Raw genomic sequence first — 17963 nt, 5'->3', positions numbered from 1 at the left:
TCACTGAGTCAGATCAAAAAATGATCACAATCAAATGATCCCCCCTGTTCCTTAACCTTATGTCCTGTTTCTACACGGACTGATCTGCTGCTCAGTGTCCTTTTAAATCCTGTTTATCAGTTTTAATTCAGATGTGTCAGTCTGAGGGGGAACACAATCTAAACAAATCTAAATAAAACCAGGTTGAAGGCTTTCTATTGATTTTTGTTTATATTTTTCCAGAACTTAAAGGCCGTCACACTGTTTCTCATCTCGTCTCACTGCCCTCGCTCCTTTCGCCTCCGTGCTGCCCTGCTTCATCTTCGCCCACTTCATCTGCACTTGGCTGGTTTTATTCTTCTTCGTTAGCGATTCAAGACGAACTTCATGGAAAGTCGTTGTGGAGAATGGTTTTATCGAGCCGCTTGTCATTGCTGTGATTCCTTACGTTATATACTGATTTGGTGAGTAAATGTTTACTGTTATTCAAACTGCTTTTGTGCCTTCTCTCAGTTTAGCACCAGATTTATGATCTTGCTAGCTAGCTAGTGTTAGCCTAACGTTGCTGCTGCCTCTCGGCTCCTGTTACTTCAAATTAACCCCACAGTTTTAAAAAGTGAAACTTTATTTTGATTAATTGAAATAGAAAAGTGAGCAGCTATTATATAAGAGCCCAGAAGAAACCTTTTCGAAAGGTGCAGCCGTTAAGGTTGGGGGCTTGTTTTTAGTCCATATAAAACTTTCTAACATATGAACCGTTTATTCTTAACCCCTGTATTTATTTGAATGCTTTGAGGCAGCTTTTGAACATCTGTGGCATCTATTAATGTCGAATCTAGCCTTTAGCCATAAGCAAACTGCTTTTACATTTAACAAACATATCTGTGTAATTACATTTTAAACAAGAAGAAGAAGAAGAACAACAACAGTATTTGTTTTGTTAAAACATGTGTTTAGACACATTTTTTGTTGTGAAAGTCCAAAGCCATAAACCAGATTCGTGACTTGCTAAATGGTTAAAGTCTATGTTGGCTTTATAGCTTCTTCTATATTCTAAATAATGAAGCTAAATCCCACAGTTGAATCATCAGAACATGTTGGGGTTGCCTGTGTCACATATAAACACTGCCATATGTTTTATCTGGTAATTGTGCTTATTAGAGACTTTATATATTGAAAGTTAGCTTTTAACAAGCGTGCAATGATTACATTTAAGTTAGGTGGTCTTTTCTTTAAACACATCTCTTTAGGCCTAAACTAACAGTGTTAATGCCACAAATTCAGACACAGTAATAGAGGATTTTAGTACTATATGTGCTAGTCTAATTTGGTTGTATGAGGTCTACTACATTGACCTTCTGTGTTGTAAGTTATAACTGCTGCACAGCCATTAAGGATCAAATCAGTTTCTAAATAATTTTCTGTTTTTTCTCCCTCTGCTTGCTTCTTACGGTCTTTGAGGCTCGGGACCAGCACTCCCCAGGTTACATCAAACCCTTACAAGTCTGTAAGAAGAAGCAGTTGGACAGAAAGTCTTTAACTGAGTGGTAACTATTTTGGTTTTCCAATATATTAATAATTGTCAGTGACATTTATATTAATCAGGCTGAGCTTTAATTATACTTTAGATCAACCTGTTTTACTTATTGTTTCATTTGTGCTTTGGTTTGGGGAAGTTGTTTCTTTATTGATCTTTTCCTGTCTTCTGTTATTAGACTTGAGACCTGATTGCTCTATGCTGTTGCTGATGACTCCAGTTAATCCTGAGAGACATGTTGTGTAAGTGAATACAAAGACAGTTTAGTCTGCACAAACTTAGTTTGTGGGATATGATCAGTCCACACTGTCCACACAGTATATAGTTTGCAAGTTTTTGAACAGTGAAATTTGTTTTGTGCCCAAATCATTCTGCAGATCATCAGAATGAAGGTTATTGGCTGTGTTTGCTTAGCCATTTTTAAAAAATATGCTTTCATGACATGAATATGTTTCGGTTGGTGGTCAGGGCTGTCCAGACTGACAAGTGGGACATTACTGGGCTTAAGCCCGGGCTGTTGTTTCAGAAGCCCGGGGTTTTTTGGAGTGTAATTTGTCTCATAGTTAGATGCCTGACTGACAACTGTATAAAACAAAAACTATACAATATTCGAAGCACATAGCGCACAGTCGTAAATTCCCCCTAATTTTGGTATGATCCGAGCTTGGGCACTAGGCGACTGAGCACTTACGCATGTGAGCGAGGGGGGAGAAGCTGCTGCCTGCAAGTTTGCTGCAGACAGAGGAGAGCTTAAGTTTGACCAGGTATGTCTCTACCAGCTTTGCACATCTAGAGACTGAAATTCTTGCCCATTCTTCTTAGCAAAACAGCTCCAGCTCAGTCAGATTGGATGGAGAGCGTTTGTGAACAGCAGTTTTCAGATCTTGCCACAGATTCTCGATTGGATTTAGATCTGGACTTTGACTGGGCTATTCTAACACATGGATGTTTTGTTTTAAACCATTCCATTGTTGCCCTGGCTTTATGTTTAGGGTCATTGTCCTGCTGGAAGGTGAACCTCTGCCCCAGTCTCAGGTCTTTTGCAGACTCTAAGAGGTTTTCTTCCAAGATTGCCCTGTATTTGGCTCCATCCATCTTCCCATCAACTCTGACCAGCTTCCCTGTCCCTGCTGAAGAGAAGCACCCCCAGAGCATGATGCTGCCACCCCCATATTTGACAGTGGGGATGGTGTGTTCAGAGTGATGTGCAGTGTTAGTTTTCCGCCACACACAGTGTTTTGCATTTTGGCCAAAAAGTTCCATTTTGGTCTCATCTGACCAGAGCACCTTCTTCCACATGTTTGCTGTGTCCCCCACATGGCTTGTGGCAAACTGCAAACAGGACTTCTTATGGTTTTCTGTTGTGTGTGTGTGTGTGTGTGTGTGTGTGTGTGTGTGTGTGTGTGTGTGTGTGTGTGTGTGTTCCAAAATGATTAACCAGGATCAAACCATGAAAGAGTGGTTTGGGGAGCAGGAGGCATCATTTTCACACTTGGATCATCAAGTCCATATTTTGACCCCTTTGAGAATCTTTGGGATGTGCTTCATCAGTGCAAGATCTTGGTGAGAAATTAACCTGACTGTGGATAGACTGAAGTGAAGCAAAGGCATGGTGCCATCAAAGCTGGAGAAGATCCAAATTTCACTTTTCCCTTGTCCCCCCACAGTTTAAACACAAGGTGGCAGTGTTGCACTGATAGAAAACAAACCAACAGCAGAAGCGCCCCAGCTTAGATTCTACTTTACTCAAGTATTTCTATTTACTTAACTGTATTCTGCAGAAAACATGCCAGTTAACCTTCAGTTAACCAAATATCCATATAAGGTTCAAAACAGGGTCTTAAAATGTTGTTTCTTTATTTCCATGTATGTTAAGACAACAATGTTATTGAGTAATTTTATGTTATTTCTTGTGCTATTTCTTTTGTTATCTGCATGTTATGTGCACTTGAACCTGTTAATTTTATTGGTTTGTGTAGTTACATATTGTGGTCGCGGGGGGAGCAGTGCTTAAGGCTTTACCTGCAGTTTCCCCAAAAAAACTTACCAAGAAATGCATCTTGGGACTTCCTGTTTACTTTTATTTGTGGATGTGGATCGGATTGTTGTGAAGAAGTTAAATTGTTGGTAAGGAATTGTTAAATATGCACATAACTCGTTGAAACATATTGGTATAATTGTAGTGCAGTGGTAAAACATCAGTATTTTAACAAGATGATGTGTTTCTGAAATGGATGATGCAAAGGACCTGTATGTGTATGAGCGGCTATTTTCTGCATGCAAGGGATAAGTTGTGAGCTGTGTGCTGCAGTATTCCAAGTGAGCTGAGATTGCTGTGGAATATCAGTGTTTATAGAAAATGTATGTAACACTTCCACTTTTTTTTTTTAAAGGAGCCTTGTGTGATTTAGCTCTTTGTATTTTGTTCTGCACAGACAGAGGCCACTGCCGTATTTTTGTGTTTTGTATTTTATTTCATTTCCTTTCTTCCTCATATTGTGCCGGCACATCTTTTTTTAAAAATAGTTTATTCTGTTACTTGGCCACGTTACCTCTCATGTTGTCAGTGTTCAGTACAAGTCCACATGGCTGCTGTTTGACAAAAGTAAAGGTCAAAGGACATTTTTGTTTATTGACAATAAAAACTGCACATTAAGAACCCCAGTGTTTGTGTCCTGTGTGGCTAACCATTTTCCAGGCTACACTCATCTTAATGTGGAGATGAATTTGAATATGCACTTCCTGCTGAGCATTAAATCATTTCACTGTGTGTCAAACCATTTCAACATATCAGTCATTAAATTAAAGGGGAAATGAGGAATGAGCTGTTTTGTATTATTACTATTGTTTTTGTTGTGATATATTTGCATATTTATTTTTTGTATATCTGTCTATAAACTCAGCATCAACTTAACATAAATAATATATTTATTTTTGGGCTCTATTTCTGTTTCCTGTGTTTTATTCAAACATTCGGCCTCCGTAGGCGAAGCAATTCTGATTAGCTTATTATTTATCATGCTACAGTCAGGCGCCCTGGTCCTTCACCGTGTTACACCTATTCTACATCAGTGAATTGCATGCAAAGGGAAGATGTGTCCAGGAGAGAAGCCAGCATCACTGAGTCAGATCAAAAAATGACCACAATCAAATGATCCCCCCTGTTCCTTAACCTTATGTCCTGTTTCTACATGGACTGATCTGCTGCTCAGTGTCCTTTTAAATCCTGTTTATCAGTTTTAATTCAGATGTGTCAGTCTGAGGGGGAACACAATCTAAACAAATCTAAATAAAACCAGGTTGAAGGCTTTCTATTGATATTTGCTTATATTTTTCCAGAACTTAAAGGCCGTCACACTGTTTCTCATCTCGTCTCACTGCCCTCGCTCCTTTCGCCTCCGTGCTGCCCTGCTTCATCTTCGCCCACTTCATCTGCACTTGGCTGGTTTTATTCTTCTTCGTTAGCGATTCAAGACGAACTTCATGGAAAGTCGTTGTGGAGAATGGTTTTATCGAGCCGCTTGTCATTGCTGTGATTCCTTACGTTATATACTGATTTGGTGAGTAAATGTTTACTGTTATTCAAACTGCTTTTGTGCCTTCTCTCAGTTTAGCACCAGATTTATGATCTTGCTAGCTAGCTAGTGTTAGCCTAACGTTGCTGCTGCCTCTCGGCTCCTGTTACTTCAAATTAACCCCACAGTTTTAAAAAGTGAAACTTTATTTTGATTAATTGAAATAGAAAAGTGAGCAGCTATTATATAAGAGCCCAGAAGAAACCTTTTAGAAAGGTGCAGCCGTTAAGGTTGGGGGCTTGTTTTTAGTCCATATAAAACTTTCTAACATATGAACCGTTTATTCTTAACCCCTGTATTTATTTGAATGCTTTGAGGCAGCTTTTGAACATCTGTGGCATCTATTAATGTCAAATCTAGCCTTTAGCCATAAGCAAACTGCTTTTACATTTAACAAACATATCTGTGTAATTACATTTTAAACAATAAGAAGAAGAAGAACAACAACAGTATTTGTTTTGTTAAAACATGTGTTTAGACACATTTTTTGTTGTGAAAGTCCAAAGCCATAAACCAGATTCGTGACTTGCTAAATGGTTAAAGTCTATGTTGGCTTTATAGCTTCTTCTATATTCTAAATAATGAAGCTAAATCCCACAGTTGAATCATCAGAACATGTTGGGGTTGCCTGTGTCACATATAAACACTGCCATATGTTTTATCTGGTAATTGTGCTTATTAGAGACTTTATATATTGAAAGTTAGCTTTTAACAAGCGTGCAATGATTACATTTAAGTTAGGTGGTCTTTTCTTTAAACACATCTCTTTAGGCCTAAACTAACAGTGTTAATGCCACAAATTCAGACACAGTAATAGAGGATTTTAGTACTATATGTGCTAGTCTAATTTGGTTGTATGAGGTCTACTACATTGACCTTCTGTGTTGTAAGTTATAACTGCTGCACAGCCATTAAGGATCAAATCAGTTTCTAAATAATTTTCTGTTTTTTCTCCCTCTGCTTGCTTCTTATGGTCTTTGAGGCTCGGGACCAGCACTCCCCAGGTTACATCAAACCCTTACAAGTCTGTAAGAAGAAGCAGTTGGACAGAAAGTCTTTAACTGAGTGGTAACTATTTTGGTTTTCCAATATATTAATAATTGTCAGTGACATTTATATTAATCAGGCTGAGCTTTAATTATACTTTAGATCAACCTGTTTTACTTATTGTTTCATTTGTGCTTTGGTTTGGGGAAGTTGTTTCTTTATTGATCTTTTCCTGTCTTCTGTTATTAGACTTGAGACCTGATTGCTCTATGCTGTTGCTGATGACTCCAGTTAATCCTGAGAGACATGTTGTGTAAGTGAATACAAAGACAGTTTAGTCTGCACAAACTTAGTTTGTGGGATATGATCAGTCCACACTGTCCACACAGTATATAGTTTGCAAGTTTTTGAACAGTGAAATTTGTTTTGTGCCCAAATCATTCTGCAGATCATCAGAATGAAGGTTATTGGCTGTGTTTGCTTAGCCATTTTTAAAAAATATGCTTTCATGACATGAATATGTTTCGGTTGGTGGTCAGGGCTGTCCAGACTGACAAGTGGGACATTACTGGGCTTAAGCCCGGGCTGTTGTTTCAGAAGCCCGGGGTTTTTTGGAGTGTAATTTGTCTCATAGTTAGATGCCTGACTGACAACTGTATAAAACAAAAACTATACAATATTCGAAGCACATAGCGCACAGTCGTAAATTCCCCCTAATTTTGGTATGATCCGAGCTTGGGCACTAGGCGACTGAGCACTTACGCATGTGAGCGAGGGGGGAGAAGCTGCTGCCTGCAAGTTTGCTGCAGACAGAGGAGAGCTTAAGTTTGACCAGGTATGTCTCTACCAGCTTTGCACATCTAGAGACTGAAATCCTTGCCCATTCTTCTTTGCAAAACAGCTCCAGCTCAGTCAGATTGGATGGAGAGCGTTTGTGAACAGCAGTTTTCAGATCTTGCCACAGATTCTCGATTGGATTTAGATCTGGACTTTGACTGGGCTATTCTAACACATGGATGTTTTGTTTTAAACCATTCCATTGTTGCCCTGGCTTTATGTTTAGGGTCGTTGTCCTGCTGGAAGGTGAACCTCTGCCCCAGTCTCAGGTCTTTTGCAGACTCTAAGAGGTTTTCTTCCAAGATTGCCCTGTATTTGGCTCCATCCATCTTCCCATCAACTCTGACCAGCTTCCCTGTCCCTGCTGAAGAGAAGCACCCCCAGAGCATGATGCTGCCACCCCCATATTTGACAGTGGGGATGGTGTGTTCAGAGTGATGTGCAGTGTTAGTTTTCCGCCACACACAGTGTTTTGCATTTTGGCGAAAAAGTTCCCTTTTGGTCTCATCTGACCAGAGCACCTTCTTCCACATGTTTGCTGTGTCCCCCACATGGCTTGTGGCAAACTGCAAACAGGACTTCTTGTGTGTGTGTGTGTGTGTGTGTGTGTGTGTGTGTGTGTGTGTGTGTGTGTGTTCCAAAATGATTAACCAGGATCAAACCATGAAAGAGTGGTTTGGGGAGCAGGAGGCATCATTTTCACACTTGGATCATCAAGTCCATATTTTGACCCCTTTGAGAATCTTTGGGATGTGCTTCATCAGTGCAAGATCTTGGTGAGAAATTAACCTGACTGTGGATAGACTGAAGTGAAGCAAAGGCATGGTGCCATCAAAGCTGGAGAAGATCCAAATTTCACTTTTCCCTTGTCCCCCCACAGTTTAAACACAAGGTGGCAGTGTTGCACTGATAGAAAACAAACCAACAGCAGAAGCGCCCCAGCTTAGATTCTACTTTACTCAAGTATTTCTATTTACTTAACTGTATTCTGCAATAAATGTTGTACTTTTGTACCTCCCTTGGTTTTATTTGGTAACATTCGTCTTTTTGATTCAAATTAAACCTTAAGATGTGTTAAAGGACTGATTTTAAAGCTCCATAGAGGGCTTCAGCTTTGCTGCAGAGCCTGCAACAAACTGTGCAGCTGGTTTGTTTTTAAGAACAGATGCTAAAAGACAGTAAAGAGACATGTCCTTCCTCCAGTGAACTCCTCCGTTAACCAGTCTCTGTAAAGTGTTTTAGACTCTGCTGGAGGATTTTAAATTGCTGCCATAAATTACTGTCCACGACCTCAATGCAGTGAATTAATGCACCGCATGTTTAATCTACAGTCTGTCAAGCTCCAAAAGACCATTTTATTCTATGACAAGGCTTAATCTGTTTCAGCCACAGGGGTCATTAGCTTATTCCTGGATGCTCGCACAATGACTTTTACTGCAAACGAGCTGAAAGCGAAATTACAAATGAGCCATGATGTTGTCAGAAGGAGCTGAGCACACGTGAAGGGTGAAGCAGTGAATGAAGATGTGTCCTCACGCAGTGTTGTTCCTGCACGCTTTTTCTGCACTTCACTGATCCTCTTCGTGCAGTCATGACTGTGCATTTAAAACACCAAGAGCACAGTGATGGAAAGTAACTAAAAAGATTTCATTAAGTAGTGAATTTCCTCATTTTTTTTTCCTGCATTTGAGTGTAATTTCATTTGTTTGATTACTAATATTTACATGGAAGGTAACTGCTAGTTCTTACTGCACTGCATTAATCAGACATCCATGCGCTTAACAGCTTATCCACTTCAGGGTTGAGGGGACAATAGGAGCAGAGTACTCCTAGGACAGTCTATGGACAGTTGGCAGTCTATCACTGGGCCAAAATAAAAGCAATAAACGGATAATTTTATAATTATTAAAGATCGAGGAAGGATATAAAATAGTGAAGAATGTAAACATCTTGTAAGGTATATCCTTCCCTTTCATTTTAACACGTTTAAAAACACTTAAGGGGAACATTTAATGATGAGCATATATATTTATTCAGTTTTATTTCTATAGTGCCAAAAATCATTTCAAGTGCTTTAAATTGTATGGTAAAGACCCCATATGATTGGAAAGAAACCCAGCAATCAGATCAAATCATAATCAAATCAAAATTTATTTATTTATATAGCACATTTAAAAACAATAGTTTTGATCAAAATGCTTCACAAGTTAGGAAATAAATAAAATGAGACAAGTGATGTGCCCCTTTGAGCAAGCACTTGGCAACAGTGGGAAGAAAAATTTCCCTTTTAACAGGAAGTAACCTCCAGTTCTGGGAGAGGGCAGCTATTTGAACTTGCTGGGGATTTATATCTTTGTCTTTCTCCTTTATTGACGGGGAAAGACGAGAAAATACCAGAAGAGGGAAATGTCGAGATTGGGCAGAAAATGAAGCAAAACTGCAGTTCCTCTGGTGGCCAGCAGGGGCCGACTCCAAAGGCAAGTCAGTCCCTATTGACTCACATGTTAAAATGTCCAAGTTAGAGCAGCAGAAATAAACTCAAGCTCACTGCTCATTTTCCCCTTCATATCTACTGTATGAGTGTTGGTTTCCTTTGTAACTCTTAGAATTATGGGTGTGTCAATGTAGTGTTCAAGTTCGCTTTATTTGTCATTCTAGTCATCTTAAAAGACAATGACATGAAATTATGTGTCTCACAGCCCAGGTAAGTGCAAAATTGAAAATCACCACCAAACAAGACAGAACAATCCATTAAAGAAACAGTTAAAGGTCATAAAGTGTAACCAGTACCTGATTTAAACAGTAATAAAATCGAGACATAAAATAATAAAATTAAAAAATAGACATAAAATTCTATAGATTTTTTTTGGGGTCTTTTGGAGCATTTTTAATGGAATTATCTGAGAAATATTTTGCTTGCTGTGCTGTTAATTCTGCCAACAGCTTCTCCTCAAAGCCTCTCTTTATGAAGCAGAGGTCTTTATTAGCAGGTGTCTGCTGCAGCCGTACAGTTCATGGATGCAGCATGCTAACCAAGCCAGTATAAAGGACGGCCATGGCTACTGTTATGCCACCCATTGGTTAATGAGCTCAGCCACGAGTTTTCACCATGACTGTCCTGGTGTTTTTAACTCACACATGATGGAATGGAAAGCCAGTAAAAGCCCTGAGAGTTACTGGACAATTCAAGGTTTGTTGAAATGTTAAAAAATAAGATTTTTAAAACTGATTCTAAAGCTAACAGGACGCCAGAGTCTCTATTTGTATCTTACAGTCAAAGCCATTGGACTAGAGTATTGTTAATCTTACTGTCCCCAACACCATTAAATAAAAGCACCAGTGGGAATGTAACTGAGTACATTTACTCAAGTACTTTACTCACTTTCAATGGACTTGTACTTTAAGTACTTCCATGCACTGTATATTTTTCTGTACACTGTACTACTTATTTTAAAACTTTGCTTTCCTTTTAGTTTGATTGAGCTACAGGGCAACTAAAATTATAACCAGCTGCAACATTAAAGAGATACAGACATCAATAATTATAACCCAATAATATTATGGACATGATTCACTCATGTGAAATGATACATGAGGTACTTTAGCTACTTTTTAAAAAATTTATTATTTATTTGAATATGCAACCTGTGAACTGTAATGCTACTTAAATATGATCATAACTTTTACATAGGTGCTAAATACTTTATTTTACTTTGCAAATTAACTAATCGTCATAAGATCGGGTTTAGATTCTTATGCAGCTCCACTTTTCAAGAATAAATCTGCATTAGGAACACCAATTAAAAAAATAATTTAAAAAATACTGGAAATTGCAGGAAGCCAGCGAAGACCTTTTAAAATCTGAGGGCTCTCTTCCTGGAATGAGTTAAATTATGTGCAGCTACATTTTGGTGATTTAAAGATAATTTATTAATAAAGGTCAAATATGGAGATTCAAAGAGAAATGATTGTGACTGGGAAGCCCCACTTTGATCGTACGTGGGCTGGACCACTTAAACTCCAACTTCTGTCAGAGTGAAGAAGTCTAACCACACATTTAATCAATGAGAGATCTTAATATAAGACAAAAGAGTGCAATTTCAACTGTCTCAGGTTTTCTAAGTCAGCGGTCTCCAACCTTTTTTGCGCCACGGACCGGTTTATGCCCGACAATATTTTCACGGACCGGCCTTTAAGGTGTCGCGGATAAATACAACAAAATAAAACTAGTACCGGTACCGAAAAAAAAGAAGATTTATTCATAACACACGTGAAGAGACCCAGGAAAACTGAGTTAACGATAAAAACGATAACAAAATAACGCTGAAAACCGATAAAAACCCCGAAAACCATACATTTCACACCTGAGCCCCAACTCTCACGGCCCGGTACCGGTCCGAGGCCCGGGGGTTGGGGACCGCTGTTCTAAGTGATAAAGAAATGTCTCTGTAGTAAATTAAAGTAATCTGTCAGTATGACTTTTGGGGCTTAAATTCTGAGAAGTTTGTGTATAAAATGAAAGAAATCTATCATTTAATTACTTTGGTGCATCGTTAATGGGAAAAGTAGGAAAAGCCCCCGAGCCTTATGCCCTTTAGCCTTAACCCATGCCTGGCGACAGGTTTCTGTAACGTTTCTTTAAACTACCATAACTCTTGAACAGTTTGTGCAATGTAAAAAAATTCCAACGGATCCTGAAAACAGGGATATTAGAGGCATTATGGTAATCCCAAGCACCGCGTCACAGCAGCCCCGGGAAGATGAATGTGGAGAGAGAGCATTTTATCAGACATTTTGGTATTTTTTTGTCATTTTTTAAATATTCTTTTATTCTTTCTCTGTTTTTAGCGTTTCATGCCATGTTTTTGTTTTTTTAATTCCATATATGAAATGTCACCATTAGCAAACATACACTACCCAGCCCTCTTCCAACCCCTGAAAAAGCAGGGCTTTGAGGGATTGTAGAGCAGAGTGGGTTTATGATCCACTCAGGAAAAATAAAGGTGAGCACAAGTGTCAGCAGTCCAGCGCAGGCCTTCGCCTACAGCTTTGGCAGGAACTGTTTTCTGGAGCTCTACCAGGGGGATTATTTATCAGTCTATTATTCATGTAAGTTCTGAGGGTCTTATTCCGTAAAAACGGTAACATTTTAATTTTGTTTATTTATGTTCTTAATCACTGATTACACTCTTATAGTATACAGCAAAACATATAGAGCAAAACAACTTCCAGATGTTGAAAGAAGTAATTGTCCTGAAAAAAGAGACCAAATCTCATGCTCTCAGCTGATTTTTTTTTAATGACAGTTTTACAGCTAAAACAAAATCATTCCAGGCGGCCTGCTGAAGATGATCGGGGTTAGCAGTTTGCTGGTGTCACAGAGTGAAGGAGCTGAGGGCTGCCCCCTGCTGGTCACTGGTGGCCAGGAAACTGTTTACATCTTCAGTTGCTAATGAAACAGCTTCAGCTTTCCACCCAAATATGGTCACTTCTGGTTTCAAGAAGCCGACACATCTGCAGCTGAGATGCACTCCAGAAATACAGCACTGAGGTCAGTGTGGCTAAAGACTGAATATTTTTTCTACCTGTAGGAAACTTCAGAATGCTTCATCCACTGCCGCAAAGATCATGATAAACCTAATAAAGAGGAAATAATCTGGATTATTTAGAGTAAAGTAGCTGAATGACACACTGGGTTATGCATGAGTCACATGCCGAGAATCTGCGCTGGATGCAGGTAAAGTTAAGAAACCGCTCTCACACTAAACCGACTTTGAGGAAAACCTTCGCCCTTAGCTGTGTTGGTAACGCTGATGCCACATCTACCTCAGATCTGGCTGATGACGTCTCTGCCTGCAGCTGGGGCACAAAGGGGCCCTGCTGAGCGAAGAAGCTGTAATTTCAGAGCCTGCAAATACTTCACAGGAAATGATTGTGGTAAGCCAAGGAAATGACACCAACTCTGCAACTCTCCTCTGTAACTTATAACGCGAGAGCCGGGCTTTGCTCTCTGCTCCTGTTGTTGGCTGCAGGTACTGCACGCCCCCTCTCTGATGACCTTTCACCCCGTTTGCTCGCCCACGGTTTGATCGCTCTTCTCCTGCACATTTCCATCTCGGCGGCCCAAACACCTGTTTGCTGTTTCTCAGCTCGGCCAGACGATATCTCATTCGGGATCGTGGAGACGTCTGCCCCGGGGAGCTGATGGAAGTGCAGCTTCTGCTCGCTCGTCTCTGCAGCACCTTACGTTGTTGTGCAACTGCAGTGAACCAGAGACAGTCATTTATAAGATGTCTGGCTCGCTGCCTCTGGTCACAGAAGCCGCCGCCGCTGCTGCTGCTGCGTCCAGGACTGTGTGTTCTGGCCTGAGTGGATGAATTAGAGCTGCCAAGACCAAAATAACTCATTGATTCACTGAGCTCTCCCTGGGTCTGAAGCATTAACATCACCCAGAAGCTATTTCTCTCACTTGTTTGGAGCCGCAAGTCGTCCAGAGGTACCATTATCCAAGCCCGGCGAAGGCAAAACGACTAAACAAAGAAAGCTGTGGAAGCTAGTGATGGGTCGTTCGCGAACGAAATGGCTCTTAGAGCCGGTTCTTTGACGTGAACGACGCGAGCCGGCTCCTTATCGCGAGCCGTCACGTGTTTTTTTTTTGTGTTTTTTTTTTTTTTTTTTCTCTCAGCCTCTCTCTCGCACTTTTTTTCCGCTTCACTCTGCACGCGAGCCTTGTGCTTTACGCTGGGCAGAGGGGGGAGGGGCAGTAGTTACACTCAGTAGCACAGGAACAGAGCCAGAGAGAGAGAAAGAGAGGCAGGGACAACAACATTAGAAAGGTATAGTAATCATCCACAACTATTTTCGGTTGCAGATGATAAAGGATTCAGAAAGTTTATTCATGCAGGCCCATATGACAGAGAATATGCATGTTCTTTTTGTTTTCATATTATAATTTATATTTAATTGTGTTGTGGTTTGCAGTGTTTTGTGTTGTTTTCACTTTAAATTTGTAAAAGAAAAAAGCTGAAAATTTAAATAGTTAAAACTTGAAATGTGAATAGTTGATTTTTGTATTATGTGATTTATTTATTACATTTTATGCGGAGTGAATAAATAAAAGTATATTTACGGTGGCCCCTAGAGACAAAGCACATACAAACTTCAAATCACGTACGAACTCTGAAGCATGTACAAACTCCAAAACACGTAAAAACACGTACAAACTCCGAAGCACGTAAAAACTCAGAAGCATATAAAAACTCAAAACACATACAAAAGACAACAGAAGTGCTCCAGGATGCTGGGCGCAGTGTTGAGCCTTTGTTATCTTGTGGCTACACAAGCCAGCAAGTACCAACGACCGGATTTGGTGTGTGGTAGTAACAGGTAAATGAACTTTTTTTTAAATTATTTGAATATATATGAGTGCCTGTGTATAAATACACAAACAATACACACATGCTTTCAATTGTGTAATTTAAGTGATCTAGTAGCTCTGCTTTGGAAGTTCAGTTCATGCTAGAAATGTGTTTTGGAGTTTGTACGTGTTTTGTCTCTAGGGGCCACCACTTTTTTTACGTTAGTAATTCCTTTTGTGCATAATTTTATATTATTGTTAATAATAAATTAATTAAAGCAACAAAACAACCTGAAGAGCCGGTTCGGAGCCGAAAGAGCCGGCTCTTTTTAGTGAGCCGAACCGAAAGAGCCGGATCTGTAAAAAGAGCCGGAAATCCCATCACTAGTGGAAGCTAAAAGAGTTCTTACATTTTTAATTTCACGTAATAGACTTTTTTTTTAAATATATGAAAATGTAATTACTTTTTTTTTTTTAAATATAACAAACACCAATCTGCCAAGAGATTAAAAGCACAGGTGAAGTGCATAATTCATCTTGTGTTACAATTCAAAGGTATGCTACGGAAGAGGATAAGGGCCACTGGAAAAAAAAATCTGAGAAAAAAAGTCAGAATTCTGACTTTAATCTTAGGATTCTGACTTTTTTCTCAGAATTCTGACTGAAAAAAGTCAGAATTCTGACTTTAATCTTAGGATTCTGACTTTTTTCTCAGAATTCTGACTTTTTTCACCGAATTCAGGAAAAAAAAAAAAAAAGACGTTCCCACTTTTTTTTTCCCCAGTGGCCCTAATCCTCTTCCGTAGTATGCAGGGAAAATCGGGTGGATGTTAATGTTAAACTTAACACTTGCCAGCTGTCTTTGAAGCACCTCTGGGCACTTATTTTGGCAGTTTTATTTTCAAGCATTTTCCTAAATTAACTTGAATTTTAATGGTGACCAGGACATAAAGACAACACCTATAAAATCACCAAATTTCTAAAAAAAGTCTGTTAAAAAGTTGCCGATTTCACCTTACCTCTAAATGCCACCTCCAAATATGACTAAATAACAATGGACTTTATATCAAAGATAGATGTAGCCACCACCTCTTTATTTTTGTAACCAGATGAATCGCCCCCTGCTGGCCACTACAAATACCGGAAGGCATGAGACGCAAAATCTGCTCGGGGAACAGTTTCGGCAGCAGGACAAAGAGCTCAAGTTTCTGACTTGGCTTTCACTTGTTTATTGATTTCACTTTATAAAAATAAAATTGATAAATCAACAGACATAAAGTGTCTTTTCTTATGCAGGTAAACAATAGTTTATAGTTAACTTTTGTGGTATTACTAAAGTAGTAAAGGCAACAAGTATAAATACTTAGGTTAGATTGTGGTCTTTGTGCGTTCCTGTGAGTTTTACTTCCTCGCTTTGTTGGCTCTCTTTGGTAATCGTCTGTCCCACCTGTGCCTTCTTCCACACCTGTTCCCTCTCTGCTCTCCTGCGTCCACTTGGGATATATTTACTCCTGAGCTTTCCCTTGTTTCCCGTCAAATAATCTTGTTACTCTTGCCTGTAGGCTTCCGTCCATTCCTTGGTTTTCTTCAGTTTTGATTTGTTAGCGTCTCTGTTTTCCTTTTGTTTCTATTTTAGACTTTTGTCTCAGTGTGTGGATTCAGACCTGAATTATAATTGCCTAATTTTGTGTTTTACTTTGCATTTGAACCTTAGTATGTCAGATATTTTTAGATGTTATAAAGCTCAGGGGTGCACATGAGCTTGAAAATCAAGTTTTCTACACTATTTATGATCAAACATTCAGATTTGCAGAGTCATATATTTTTGGATCTAAGGACAGCCACCGCTGTGCTTCAGGTGAAATGTTTTTGACCTTTTCAGCATGGATTTATTTTTCAAGTTCAAATAGTCGGACTAAAACAGCTTCTCTTTTTCCAGCCAGGCTAAAAACTTTGAGCCCCTTTTTTTTTCTTCTCTGCCTTTGTGGGGCAGATTAACAGAGAGCACATCTCTGCTGTGGACAGACTCATTGCACCCTGCCTGCAAAACGGGAGCCTTTTTAAAAGTCATTCTCCTCTCCCTGGAGAGCGCAGAGAGGAATGCAGTGAATAATAAAAACAGGGAGATTGCCTGTGAGTGCCAGTCTGTGAGAGCAGCGAGGATTTTTTAATGAGATTCTGAGATTGGAAGCTGAAGGGGGAGGCGGGAGTTTTGCTGTGCTCATGGACATCTCGCCGTTACGCAGTTCCATCTATCTATAGAGCAGCTACCCCTCAGGGAGCGGTTATAGTCACTCAGACTATAATGAAACAGCGAAGAGGAGATGAGGAGAAAACAGAGGCTGTTTTCAGCTCTGCCGTTTATCTGATCAATTCACTGCACCTTGAAGCAGAGAAATGTGCTGCAGATTAGCCGGTGGCTCAGAGAGACGATTCTCACGGCCCGCACAACATCTGTAGCAGAGTCTTGTCCTCTACTCACCCTCATTACTCTTTGTGTCATGTCTAATGCGCTACAAGCAAAGTGAAGAATAGTTTGGCTCCTTCTCCACCTGCCCAGTCCCGCTCAATGAAATCCTCTCAGCTCTGTGTTTAATGTGATCAGATATGACTTAGCGATGAGACAAGCATGCGATTGGATAAAAAATCAACCAGAACAATAACCTAAGGTGAGATTTTTATATTACTTAAACGCTGAGTCACGCTTCGGATGAATCAACCCTTCATCTAAGCTCTTAGTCTAGATCCTGGAATGATTAATCTACACCTTAAGATCCTTCTGTTAGTGTTTGCTCCCCATCAGTCTGATGAAGACTACGAGAGGCCGTTTGAAACAGTAGTTTCAACAATAATGCCTTTTTTCAGGGTTGTTGCACACCACCTATGACATAACCACTAGCTGGGCTTACTGCAGAACGGCAGAAATGTGTCGCCACTCAGACAAAACCTCTGCATCAGTACTCAATGAGGAGTAAAACCAGTTGAAACCAGAAGCAAAGAAATCAGTTTTCCTCCGTATCTCCTGTGAATGTCTGAGCTCTTGTGCTGATATTAGTGCCAGACTTAGTGCCGCTATGCTGGCTTACAAAAATCAAGAGGTGCATGACACCAAGGTGCACCGGCAGTTGTTTTGGCACTTTTGGCCACCTTTAGACAAGGACATGACCTTCAGTGCTGCAGATATAGACCATGAAACACAACCGAAAGCCTTGGAAAAAGTCAACATACACTGTAGTTGACAGTTAATGTGGATGTTTTGTTTTTCTAGTATTGGGCTATACTAGTGTAGCTTTGCATAATTCACAGTTAGAAATAATCCTGACTGAAAGACACTGTTTAAGCTCCTCCCCCTTTAAAGCCAGAGTTCTACTGGCAGGAGGTCTGAACAGCAGGTGGGTGGTGCTTGTGTGCATTATATGGCCATATTTGGGATATCCCCTCTTTCAGATGTCATATAGAGTCAATAGTATAACATTTTTAGATCAGTGGGAAGGCGGAGCTTTTGGCTCACAGGGATTATGCAAACTGACCATGTTTAATATGAACTTCCACAAATGTAGCAGTGCATATGTGACAGAGAGTAAGGAAAGGCTCAACAGATCCACAAACTGTTTATATGGAATATGGAGCAGGTAAAATTATGTCTATGCACGAATGTCTTCAGGGGAATGTGACTGGATAGTTTCTTAAC

General features: G+C 39.8%; 1 long non-coding RNA gene across 1 annotated transcript; it reads left to right on the top strand.

The window, feature by feature from the left end:
• Positions 1-1536: 1536 nt before the first annotated feature.
• Positions 1537-7852, top strand: LOC146548881 (uncharacterized). The gene is made up of 5 exons (XR_014890567.1): positions 1537-1758; positions 4856-5076; positions 6074-6159; positions 6328-6391; positions 7570-7852. It is a non-coding gene; the product is annotated as an uncharacterized LOC146548881 (long non-coding RNA).
• The last annotated feature ends 10111 nt before the right edge of the window (positions 7853-17963 follow it).

Source organism: Mchenga conophoros, linkage group LG22 (assembly GCF_057382185.1).
Source record: "Mchenga conophoros isolate Kocher_MC1m ecotype Shallow Benthic linkage group LG22, M_conophoros_male_GT1.1, whole genome shotgun sequence".
In the NCBI taxonomy this organism is placed as follows: Eukaryota; Metazoa; Chordata; class Actinopteri; order Cichliformes; family Cichlidae; genus Mchenga; species Mchenga conophoros.
Note: the sequence above shows the minus strand (reverse complement) of the source record. Positions and strands in the feature narration are given on the sequence as shown.